Source organism: Dermacentor variabilis, chromosome 2 (assembly GCF_050947875.1).
Source record: "Dermacentor variabilis isolate Ectoservices chromosome 2, ASM5094787v1, whole genome shotgun sequence".
In the NCBI taxonomy this organism is placed as follows: Eukaryota; Metazoa; Arthropoda; class Arachnida; order Ixodida; family Ixodidae; genus Dermacentor; species Dermacentor variabilis.
In genome coordinates, this window is record NC_134569.1 from 66,406,205 (window position 1) to 66,419,608 (window position 13,404).

General features: G+C 47.0%; 2 protein-coding genes across 5 annotated transcripts in view; one reads left to right on the plus strand and one right to left on the minus strand.

The window, feature by feature from the left end:
* The window catches only part of LOC142572021 (transmembrane ascorbate-dependent reductase CYB561), a 59,533-nt gene that overhangs the window by 10,379 nt on the left and 35,750 nt on the right, over positions 1-13,404 (minus strand). The gene's annotated exons all lie outside the window — the stretch shown is intronic.
* LOC142572020 (beta-glucuronidase) overlaps positions 6,831-13,404 on the plus strand; it is a 75,062-nt gene continuing 68,488 nt past the window's right edge. Inside the window, exon 1 of one of the 2 annotated variants that reach the window (XM_075680813.1) lies at positions 6,831-6,971. The gene's annotated coding sequence lies outside the window, so the exon portion shown is untranslated. The remainder of the gene's footprint in view (positions 6,972-13,404) is intronic. The other variant, XM_075680814.1, reaches the window with a different exon arrangement.

Sequence of the window (13,404 nt, forward strand, 5' to 3'; positions counted from 1 at the left end):
ATTCTGCAGTGCATTGTTTCCACATATGGTATCATGCAACATGCTCGCCGCATGCCATTGGTGAACAGACTCTTGCAGATCTTGTAGCGGTCATTACAAGTCTTGCGTGGCACTACACTTTTCTTCTCATGCTTTCACCATACCCTCCTCCACTTTCCACCTCGTGGTTCCCCTTTCCCCCTTTCCACTTTCCTCCTCCCGCCTCTTGACTCTTTCTAATTTTTTCATCCCCCACTGCGATCCGTATTCGCTCTCATTATTCGCTTTGCTCATATGCTCGGTACGTTATGCCATAGGACAACGCCAACTCTCGTCGCGGGATTGCATACCTAAGAGCTGCACTCTAATAAGACAAAATATTCCATCAGTAGCAGCTACAACCCAAACTATTAAACTACTGATATTATTTCTGATCATAAGGGACATAGGAATGTTAACTGATGTAGCTTGAAAAGTTTATTTTGCAAATAAAACAGGTTCTCAACACTTCTGACCTCTGCACAACACTACGCCCTGCAGGAGCATTTATGGGAACACACCAAACCACGATAGATTTGGCAACACTTTTGTTGAGTCCATGTTTTAAAACAACAAAGTGCTAACAAGGCCAGGTGGGGCTACAGGCTTGATAATTCAAATATGCTAGAACCAGGCACTCCCCAAGATTGCCTGTATTTCAGTGATCATTGAAAGTAGAAAAGTAAAAGCATCTATTTCAGTCAGGATAAGGTACTCTAAGCTGCTATGAAGCAGTTTTAAAGCTGCAATTCACCGCTAGTATGATGAGGAAGCCATGCCTACTCAAAACTGGTTAACTGCAAATGTACCAAAAGCTGTCAAATATCCCAAATAATTATGAGTGTTTTGACACCTTGAGGGGAGTGTTCTTGAAAAATAATATTTGGGCACAATGCTTGAGCTACCACTTACAAACAAAAGCGCAGCAGATTAAAAGGGTTCCATACATCTTTAGCAAAATGTGATGAGAAATGCTGCAAAGCACTGCCGAGAGGCAGCATGAAAATGGGTGCACGTAAAAAGGATTTCACAACCGCAGCTCATGCAGAAAAACTGAACACAGAACACTGCTATGCATTAGCCACTATAAGCACTTCAGAGCTCTTTACTGAGGCAGTGTCAAATTCAGTTTTTGCAGTAGCATTCAATGAACAGCAGGCACACGACACTAAAACTATCGAATAGGTTCAGTGCAGGCAAGAAAACGGATATAATATAAAACCATAAGCCATTCTCAGAGCAAAAAAAAAAAAAGTCCACGCAGTTGCATGTTCATGCACTGTGGTGAGAGTTGTGGGGCATAATTCGCTCATGTACTGCCAATGTCTGTAGCTTGCTGCAACAAACCAGTGCTCATGCGGCTTCTCTCCAAGCCGGAAACCTGCCGCCAATGCAAAGACAACCATCCTTGCCAGCTCACATATTCTGCCTTCAACAAGCGTCCTAACTCAATTTTGCTCAGTCAAGAACGAAAAAAAGACAGAACCTTTTTTGCACGCAAACAATTCCATTGGTTGTATAAAGCAGGGCCAAGCATAAAACTTGTGTCAAAAATGTTAACTTTATTAGCAAAATAAATTCACACTGTAATGAATTCGGGCTTCCCAACATACGCAGGCCTTTCACCCCATGCATTGCCGATTACAAATGACATCCTCGAATGCAATACACAAAATACTTCGAAACCAAGCACAGAAGGTTTCTGACGGAGAGCGAATGCTTTAACGCTATAGCATTAAGGGCTCCGTGTCACAGGAAATCCGGTGTCGGCGTCCCATGAGCGAAAATTGCTGTATATATTCTATACAGCACTAAAGTTCTTCTATCACTCGCTCATACCATGTGTTATATTTTTTACAAACGAGAAGAAAGAAAATAGAGGGCCGGATTTTTGTTAGTCATATCATAAGAAGCCAACAAACAATGACAACAAGGATAGCATAGGGGAAATTGCACGTACTTATTAATTGAATTAAAAAAATGGGGGAAACTTCGTTACAAAGTTTTTCCTCTGAATTTTGAGAATGAAAGCCCCCAACCAATGTCATGAAACAAAACAGAAACAGTGCATGCCTTCTGTGTTAAATCTTCTCAGACTGAAATATTAAAAATGCGAAGCAAGAACAGAAGATCAGCCTATGCAAGAGGCCGCATTTCTACCAGAAAGCTTGCCTTCGTGCATAGCGTTCGCCACGAGCGTTTCCCAGAAAGTATTACGATTACATAAGCTGCACTTGCCGGGAAGTCTGAGAAGTAGTAACGAATCTTTGAATGCTATCGCGTTCCACTCTTAGAGAAAAAGTTTAAGCATCCTCCAACCTGTTCTGTAGCTTATCAACTTCTAGAAATTCTTTCTCGAGTAAAACACGAAAGTATGGTACTGCACACAAGCCTACATGACAGTCAGGAAACCACATCCTTATTACCTTCCAAAATGACTCACTCCTTGTACAAATTACACAGCTGCTCATCTATCTTTGTTTGGTACGCGGCAAGTTGTCTGAGAAATGTTGTGCCAAAAGCTTCGTCAAAAAGCGGTCGGAAACCTTGCCCCTCTTCCATGGGCCCATGCTGACATAGCTAACCTGTATTATTGTCTCCACCAACATCAGACTAAACTCCAGATGACGGACAGAATTTATTCTCGTTTCATACAATACAAATGTGTTATTAACCCTTTCAGTGTCACGTTTCTTCCAGAGGTGACATACCCCTGGAGTCAGGGTTTTTTGTCAGGGATTATAACATGAACACAATAGTCTATTTTTGAAATTCCAGAAATAAAGAAATGACACGAACAATCGCAAATGCTCTCTTCGTGTGGTCCTCAAATTCCTCTCTGCTAAATGGAATGTCAAAATCAACATGGCGGGACAGAAACACGAAAATGCACCAGTACGTCAGCGATGTAGAAAGGTTAATTGTCATGTCAAGCAAATGCCAGAACAACTTGTCTTTTCCAGAAGAGCCTTCCCCACGTACATAATAAGATACCCAATGTATCCACAGAACGCTTTGGAGAAAACAAAAATCTTGACCCAGAAACAGGCGTGCTTCAGTGGCATGCATTGCTTCTAAGAAAGCCTGCCTTTGAAATGAAGCACACTCTCATCAACCAAAATGTCCCACTCTGGCATGTAGAGTGCCTGAAATTTCTCAACAGGTCTGGTCAGGACAGAACACAGTTTGCGTAGTCCCGGTTTTGTGTACTGATCATCTGCTGCTTCATTATCTGTACAAAAACTTAATCTGAGCATGAACCAATCTCTGCTCAACATATTGTTATGTAGCAAGCAGCAGACAAAAAGCTATGTACAAGTATATTTACAAGGGAATACACCGCACTTGGCCAAGAGGCAACAGCCCGCGCTAGCCTCCAATCGTCGTCGTCGTCTTCTCACGGCCCGCCTCTTCGTCATTGTAAATACTGTTCCGTAGCACTACCCCCGGCGGCAAAAGCGCCGTCCCAGAGTGACTAAAGGCCGGAGTCGGAAGCAGTGTAGTAAGCCTTGAGCCTACTGACATGCACGACATCACTAGATGCCAGAGTAGAGGACAAGGTTGAACTCACAGGAGCAATTTCGTACGTCACAGGCGTCACCTGGCGCAGCACGCAGTAGGGCCCTGTGTGTCGCGAAAGGAGCTTCTCTGAAAGTCCGACGTGACGAGAGGGCGACCACAGGAGCATGAGCGCACCAGGCGAAAACTGTACGTCACGGTGGCGGGTGTTATACTGACGCTGCTGAGTGGTTTGCGAGGCCGTCAGCCGAGTATGGACGAGCTGGCGTGCATGGTCTACAAGGGCGATGGCGTCATGCGCATACTCGCTTATTGAGGTCGCAGCAGGAGTAAGTGCCGAGTCAAGAGGCAAGGTCGGTTCGCGACTGTGCAGTAGATAAAATGGAGAAAATCCGGCGGTGTCATGCCGGGAAGAATTATACGCAAATGCGACATAAGGAAGGGCAATGTCCTAGTCGTGGTGGTCCTTGGAAATGTACTTGGAAAGCATATCAGTAAGAGTACGGTTTAACCGCTCTGTCATGCCATTGGTTTGAGGATGGTATGAGGTAGTCAGCTTGTGTTGAGTGGAGCAGGAATGCACAATGTTGGTGATAACTTTCAATAGGAACTTACAACCACGGTCAGTAAGCAGCTGTCGCGGGGCGCCATGAAGTACGATAATGTGACGCAAGAGAAAGTCCGCGATATCAGTGGTGCAACTGGTAGGGAGAGCCCGCATGATAGCGTATCGGGTGGCGTAATCAGTTGCGACGGCTACCCATTTGTTTCCAGAGGATGACGTGGGAAAGGGACCGAGGAGGTCTAATACAACACGAAAGAACGGTTCCACAGGGACGGTGGTCGGCTGGAGATGACCGGCAGGTAGCACCTGAGGTGTTTTCTGACGCTGGCAGGGATCACAGGCAGCAACATAGCATCAGACGAAGTGAGCGAGACCAGGCCAATAGAAGCGGTGGTGGACACGGTCAAACGTGCGCATTACCCCAAGATGTTCTGCAGTGGGTGCGTCATGCATCTCAAAGAGCACAGTCTGTCGTAGATGTTTTGGCATGACAAGAAGAAGATCAGATCCGTCAGGGAGGAAGTTCCTTTGGTACAGAATGTCGCCCTAGAGGACATATCGGCGAACGGATGCGTCGGTAGGTGTAGAGCGCAGACGCTCGATGAGTGCTCGCAGCAATAGGTCTCGGTACTGCTCATCGGCGATGTTAGCGAAGGCAGACACAGAGAAAATGCCATTGGCGGTACTACTGTCGGCGGCGTCAGGCTCGTCTACCAGGTAGTGAGACAGGCAGTCAACATCCTTGTGTAGTCGGCCAGATTTGTTGGTGACAGTGTACGAATATCCTTGGAGCGACCAAGTCTTCCTGTAGGATCTTTCAGTGAGCATAACCAGCAAAGCGCGTGATGGTCTGTGACAACGGAAAAGGGTCGGCCATATAAGTATTGGCGGAACTTCGCAACCGCCCAAACTAGGGCCAGGCACTCATGCTCAGTGATGCAATAGTTGCGCTCCAAGGGTGAGACAAGCCTGCTGGCATAAGCGATAACAAGGTCGTTGCCGCGCTGACGTTGTGCCAGTACTGCGCCAATTCCGTGACTGCTGGCATCAGTACGGTCTTTGGTAGGTGCAGAAGGATCGAAATGGGCCAGAACGGGAGGTGTTGTGAGAAGGTCGATTAGATGCAAGAATGCAGAGGCCTCGTTACTGCGTCCGGTTGCACTCCGTTTGCATCAATGAGTTGCCCAAGTACAGTAATCTGGCGACGGCTGAATTGGCACTTCGATTCGTTGAGTTGCAGACCGGCTCGACGAAAAACGTCCAGGACTGCTGAGAGAAGCTCGAGGTGCGTAGCAAACGTTGGGGAGAATACTATAACGTCGTCCAAGTAGCACAGGCACGTGGACCATTTGAAACCGTGAAGAAGGGAGTCCATCATGCGTTCAAAGGTGGCAGGAGCATTACAGTCGCCGACCGATTTTCCGGACTCCAAAAATTCGGACATGCCCGATTATTCGGTCAGCTTCGCGGCACCGCCATTCTCCCCATAGACCATAATGTATAACAACTGCCGAAAGTTCGGACACCTTGCAACCTCTCGTCTGATTTTTCGGACACTCCTTTAGCCAACTCGGTCGAGAGTACCATGCACCGACTCTGACCGGTGCATGGTTCGACTTGCTGAACGCCATTTTTGTTTTGAACGGAGCTTCCTTGCTGCCCCACGAAGTGGCGCTACTGGAAATCCCCGCTCATCATCATCGTTTCTGCCTGGTTAGATAGAGCGGCTCTGCAGCAGTTCCGGTTTCAGCTTAGTAAGCCATGTCAAGACAATCCAGCAGCTGATTTGTTTCTTCGCGGAAGAGGCATTGACGCTGCGAGCAGGCCGCGTTTTTCGTTTGTGCGACTGGTGTCGGCACGGTGGTGTTTGCTTTGTGTGCTGCGTCGAGGTTTCGGTGATCCAACGCGGCATACGTAAACATCGCGTCAAGGGTCTAATGGCGCCGACAGTGCCCGCGCAGACTGCGCTGGGGAATGCCGGCAAGCGGGTGCCGGGAGGATTTGTCGCCTTCCGATGTGCTCCCTACTGACGCGGAAAATGTTCTGCCGAGACCTGCGCAGTGGTGGCATTGCGATTCCGGACAACGGAGACGTACAAAAGCACAGTTCGCAATAGGGTATCAGAAAATTTGGACGTGGTAGTTCATAGTGTCTTTTTTTTTGTTTCTCATTGATTAACCAAGGTAGGATATTAGGCAGCATAGTAGCAAGAGTTTGGTGGCGCAAGCCACCGCCCCGTTCCAAAGGGGACACTCATAACATCCATCCATCCATCCATCCGTCTCACTTGACAGTTTCATAGGTGCTGACACTGCTGTATTGACATGCGCAGAACTCGACGACGGCAAGATCATTCGTCAGGTTTCTGCTGCACCGCCGGACGATGACTGAGTCGGAAGGTGACGCACCATGTGCTGCGCTGCCGTCGCATGCGGAGCGTGTACAAGCAGTGACTGTACTTTCAGCCGCCAATAGTGACCGTACGACCCTCTCCGAGATTCAGGCTTATCTGATTGCGCGTAAACGGAACAGCGTGCAACGGCGCATTCACGATTTCTTCCAAGCCTACTGCCGAGCCCGAATAAGTGCGTGGAAATAAAGGATTTCATTTTTTTTTTCTTCATCTGCTTTTTCGGACACCTGTTTATTCGGACATTTTCGCAGTCCCCGTGAGGTCGGAATAAACGGTCGGCGACTGTACATAGACCGAACGGCATCACTTTGAATTGATAAAGACCGTCGGGTGTTACAAAAGCAGTCTTCTCGCGGTCGAGATTGTCCACGGCAATCTGCCAGTAGCCGGAGTGAAGGTCAATAGAGAAGAAGTAGCGAGCACTGCGGAGGCAGTCAAGGGCGTCATCAATCCAAGGTAGGGGATACACGTCCTTTTTGGTAACCCTGTTAAGGTGCCGATAATCCATACAAAAGCGCCATGAGCCATCCTTCTTTTTTTACCAGTATAACAGGCGGCGCCCATGGACTACATGAGGATTCAGTAATGTTCTTGGCAAGTATTTTGCGAACTTCTACGTGAATAACTTGATGCTCAGCCGGTGACACTCGATACAGGTGGCGATGAATAGGAGGCGCATCGCCGGTAATAATGCGATGTTTAACAGCTGTAGTTTGGGCCAAAGGATGATCGTTAAAGTAAAAAATATCGTGGTAAGAAAACAGAACGCGGTAGAGCTCACGCATGCTCGGACGGCATGTCGGGCGCAATCATTTTCTTTAAGTCGGTGATGGTACAAGTTGCCGACTGCGATGGTAGAGGAGGATCGACTGATTTGTTGTCTACTGCAATAGATGCTACTGAGTGATCCTCTAATGAGCAAAGTTGGGCCAAAGACATCCCACATGGCAGTACTTGTGTCGTCAAGCCAAAATTGACCACTGGGAGGCAGACGCAATTCGCCGTAATAGATGAGGTACTGTGAACCCATGTGTAAGTAGGACGTCTTGCATAGGAGCCGCGATGTAGTGACCATCGGGCACTGGTGGGGATGACACTAAGTCAACGTAAGTAAGTGCAGAAAGTGGCAAGCGAACAAAGTCGACGGAACTGAGGCAACTGGGGTGTGGTTCAACGGGATCCAGAACAGACAGGTCAAGGCGGAGAGTACTGGCGGAACAATCGACGAGAGCAGAATGTGCGGAGAGGAAGTCTAAGCCGAGGATGATGTCATGGGGACAGTGGGCAATGACTGTGAATAGCACAATAGTGGAGCGATCGGCGAAGGAGATGCGGGCGGCACACATACCAATTACGGGGGCTGCTCCACCATCAGCGACACGGACAACAGGCGTCGTTGCGGGCGCGATTATTTTCTTCAGGCAGTTACGAAGGTCAGCACTTATTACCGACAAATGCGCCCCTGTGTCTATAAGAGCAGATACAGAAACACCATCGACCTGCACGTCAAGAAGGTTCAGATGAGTGGGCAATGTCATTAGAGGATTTCGCGGCGTAGGGTGCAATGCAGCATCACCTCGAGGTGCTGCATCGTCTGGTTTTCCGGCTGGGAGCGGCGTCCAAAGGGAGTCAGCGAAAAGGAGCGACGGGGCTGGGAAGAGCGAGATTGTTGTCGTTGGGGCGAAGGCGAACTAGAATAGCGGTGGTCCGGCGCAGGAGAATCAGTGGCGGCATTATCGGAACGTGTGGCATAGGGATGAGAAGGGCCACCGGAGGGGCGAGAGTAGGCAGCATAAGTAGACCGGGTGGGGGAACTCCAGCGACTGCGACAGTGCCGAGAAATGTGCCCAATTCAACGGCAATGAAAAAAAATGGGCTTGTCGTCAGCAGTGCACCATTCAGATAGGTCGCGGAAACGTGGTGGGTAATAAGATGCGGGACGGGGCGGAGTCAAAGAAGCCGGGTGGGTATCAGGGCAATGGGCCGAGCAGATGGTGTGAAGACCCATGTTTGCGAACTCCTGGCGGACAACCGCCTGGATCAGGGAAACCATGACTGCAGGTGCGTTGGAGGAGGTGGAGTCGAAGGCAGCCGGATAGGCGGCCTCGATCTCACGCCGGATGATCCTGGTAACATCGCCAGTGTTGTTGGGATGAGGAGCGTCGGCACAGGAAGATGTCGCTGGGGTGTTGGGCAGACGGGCAAACCACTGGTCGATACGTCGGCTTTTAGCGAGTTCCAGGCGGCGGCACTCCTTTTAGCTGCATCCACCGTCGCCACATTGTTGAAAACGAGCAAGTTGAAGGCGTCATCGGCAATGCCTTTGAGGATGTGGGAAACCTTGTAGGACTCAGTCATGTGTGCATCAACTTTGCAGCACAGAGCCAAGACATCCTGAATGTAAATGACGTAGGGCTCCTTTTACGTCTGCACACGGCTGGATAACGCCTTCTGCGCAGCAAGTTGGTGACCATATGGGTTGCTGAACAAGTCTCGGAGATTTTGCTTAAGCGAATCCCAACTGGTAAGCTCATCGTCGTGCGTCCAAAATCAAACTCGAGGTGTGCCACCGAGGTAAAAGACTACATAGGCAAGCATGATAGTAGGGTCCCACCGGTTATTGCGGCTGACGTGTTTGTACAGGCTGATTGAGTCCTCGACATATTCCCCATCTTTGCCTGAGAATACACCAGGATCACGGGGAGCGAGGAGAGTGATGTAGGTTGTTGAAGTGGCAGCAGGTGTCGGAGGCAACTGAGTCGAGTTGTCATCGCCAGGAGCCATGAAGGAAGGCTCAACGTACTGTCCACTGCGAAGCTCCGTGACGAGGTACAGGGAATGTCCACCTCCACCAGATATGTTACTTAGGAAGACGCAGACGAAAAGCTATGTACAAGTATATTTACAAGGGAATACGCCGCACTTGGCCAAGAGGCAACAGCCCGCGCTAGCCTCCCATCGTTGTCATCGTCTTCTCACTGCTCGCCTCTTCATCATTGCAAATACTGTTCCGTAGCAATATCACCAAAAAGTGGTGCACGGATGATATTTTTTTTTAACTAGCACATTTTCACATATGGTTTCTTGGTCACTTCTTGCAATGGGACAAATGCTTGAAAAGCCAACATTTCACATCTGTCCATCGACTCCCAAAGTTTTCTAAGATATGCAATGCGTGGTGGTTACAGAATATATTGTATTGCAAAGTGGTTGGTCTTAGTAACAATGAGATGACGAAGCACTCCAACGAAATATTGAAGAAAATAGCCTACTGCTATTTTTGCACCATCACCAAGTGAAAGAATTCTACAAGGAGCATGGTGAACAGGAATAAGCTGGTACCCGGGGTATCACCTTTTGTCGCACAAATTTTCAAACATGTGTGGAGTCTAAGCTCTCAGCACTGCACAAGGGTTCACCACTGTCATCCAAATACAGTTCCAAATTGCTCTCACTCGAAGATTATAACCTCTCTGAATCACCTTTGTTTTTGTTAGTTTTTTTTTCCAGTAAGACTTTAAGCACTAGCTTTCCCAACAAAGGCCACCATTTTGAAGACTACAGGTCACACAACAAAAATTATGTTGAACACCATGTACCAAACTTTTCTATTCAAAAAGCTACTCGCACCATCAATGGTGCTTACAACAGGGACATAGAAATGCAGGAGCTCAAACCATCCTGAAGGCTGTGCGAAAAATTAGAGGAACTCTGGAAAAGCAGGGCTTGTTCATCTCTTTCTTTTTCTTTTTTGTTCTTTTTTTTTTGCAAGTAAACACTTAAAAAGCTCGGCTTCCTTTCTGCACGGAAAGGATTAATCAAAGGGCCCCTTTGCCCATGCACACCCATTTGTTTTTTCCAATGAGAGGCAAACGTGCCACACTAGAAATTGGGGTCCTATGTGCGCTAAAGTGAGTATGTAACTGATGGCTTGCTTACAGTTTGGCAGTTGACACAAACAAAAGATTGGTTTCATGGCATCAGTTTAAGCTTGGCACTCACTAATTTCTCAAAACACCAAGATGGACCACTACGCACCAGTATTTATTTTCTTGGGTTTTCTCCTGCAAAGTTTTGCAAAATTAAGTTTGGGGCATCTGTAATGCCATCGTGGAAACTCTACACTGAGGACCTACCATTTCAATGCACATTGTTCTTATACTTTCTTCACTTGCTGCTGCTGCCACTCTTCCTCACGGCAGCATTTTGACAGCGAGTGTCCGAGATGTGTTTATGTCTGCCAGTGCGCTTGTGACACCATGCTTGTTTATTTAGTTAGTAAGCAAATGTTTGCGAGTTTATGCAGCCAATAAATAAAGCTACTATCCTTACTTTGTATAGCTGTCTACTAATCTGCTATCGCAATCATTGCTTCGCCTTTCGGGTGAAACTACAACTTTATCTCTTTTTTTTTAGACATACCTTACAGGCTTAAGGCGAGGCATTGAGTAAAGAGGGCAGTATATAAAGTGTGTGTCTAATATACATTGAAGGTCTGACATACATTGGAAAGAAGCAACAGCAACAAAAACCAAACTATAGAAGAATTTATAAGTACTTGCAACGCTGGCACAGATTAAACATTTATAATAGACAAATGTTAATAACTGCCCTAAATACCTACTATCTACATGTGTATTCGAAGAAATAAAACAAGAATATTATTAAATATTAAGGTTGCATCTTCGAAGAGGAAAAAAATTTATTGATAACAGAGAAATGTTTTATAACAAAAATGTATTTATAATGGAAATGCAGCGCATGCAATAAAAGAGAAAAAAAATCACTGGGCTATGCAATGATGCCACGTTAGACAACGAACAGGGTATCTTAAGGCTTTATCAGCAAGATAACTAACTGTCTAGGGCTTTGCGAAACATGTCATAGTTCAACTGGCATGCGATGCTGACTGGGAGAGAATTTCACAACCAGACAGCATGTGCAAGTGCAGATTAATCAAAGGCATGTGCAGATCCATAAATGCAGGCATAGCTGAAATGATTGTGAAGCCTGTGTGACATGGAGCAGGGTCATTTCAGGCATGCTAGTGTTGCTCAAATGGAATGAATGAATTTACCACACACAGCTTCGCTTTGATGTGTCATACTGGACAGATAGCTGTAATTGCTTGAAATGAAGTGGCTAGCTCTATTCTGAATTTATTCTAGCATTTCATTTAAGTATTTTTGGTGAGGGGACCAAATACGAGAAGTGTACTCAAGCTGAGGATGAACGAGAGTTTCATAAGTCAGCTTGTGAACATTGGAAGGGGCATTTTTTAAGTTGATTCACCAGTATCTTAGTGATTATAGTGAGTGAAATTGTGCATGCACAATGCTACAGGGAGACAAGCAATTTACAGATTAAGGCACACAAGATGGCGAAGAGAAGCATGAGTTATGTGCTGGTCATCATCATTGCCTTCATCCACAAAGGGGAAGCAGTTGGTAACATATGACCTCCCTAGTGGACCAAGAAATGTATCGACATGAATTAATCAGACTGGGAGCTGGTTGAAATGTATGGTTTGAGCCAGGAGACATGAACAGCATCAGGAGGTGGCAAGGAAGATTGTGAAGCAGTCTAGCAGCACAATATCATGGTTTATGTAGCTAAGTTGCCATAAGACCTTGTAAGAACCCGCATAGTGTGACAAAAGGTTTTTAGAAGGGTTGATACAATGACAGGCAGTCTAGAGAAGGACTAGAAAGCCAGGAGAGAAGCAGATGTGTCGGTGGTGACAGTCATACCTGCCCTTCTAAAAGGACTGTGACTCACAAAGTTGAAAACCGGGCAATCTAACTTGCTGCGTGAGTCTGAGCAGCAGTGTCACAGGCACACTTTGTACCATGGTGCATGACAGTAGCTAGGTAGGCGTCAAAAGATAAAGCTCAGTGGTGGCCAAACAATAACTAAAATGGCAAAAGACCAGCAGTGTCACTGTGGGAGGAACTGCAAACAAAGTAACACAAGGTGAGATGCTAAGTGATTGTCATGAGCCAATGAAGAAAGAAAGAAGAAGAAAGAGCAGAAGATAAGAGGACAAGAAAGCACGAGGAGTCGGTGGAAAAAATAGAGAGAAAAAGAAGTGAGAAAATAAGAGTGTCCGAATAAAAAGAATGCAATATATGAAAGAATAAGAAGTGCAAAAGTGTACGTGTAGCTACGTGGCCAACGGGAAAAAGAGACACGTGGCCGAGGAGAGTGGGGCAGCTACGCTCTGGAACGACGAGAGGCAGAAGGATCTGGAGGCCGGACAGGGCGGGTGGAGTGCGGAGACGGCGGCGACCCAGGAGAAGCTGCTCTTCAGCTGCCACGGCCACGACTCACGAGCTGAGAGGGCACTCCACCGGAGACCGCACAGCTACGGGCTCACGGAGCCATTTCCCGGATTACATGCGGCTACGACCCACAGGCTATGAGGAGTCGACCAGGCGATCCAGGCACCTCGGTCACCCCACTGCCCTGACTCCCTGACCCAGTTAACCGTGGGCCGAACATTGAACACAGCGATGTCTGGTCCACGACGCATCGGCGGGCCCAACGACGTGTTGTTGTAAGCAGCGACAACTAGGTGACACGGCTACATCGATGGACTTGATGTAAATATTTTTAACTTCATAACACGTTGTGTGTAGGGACTTTAGACAACATTCTCAATTAACTCGCTTTGTGGATAGTTTGCCATTTGTTAGGTTTTTTGTCTATTGGGTTTGTAACACAAGCTTTCTTGATATATGTATTTTTATTATGCTCACACCCCATAAAGGCTTTTCCTAACTCAAACGTTACTTGCATCGTGTTTACCACCATGAGACCTTGAGAGCGATAAAACTTTTTTTCTTTTTGAGCTAGGAGGCTGGGATTTTTAGTTCGTATAACAAATATG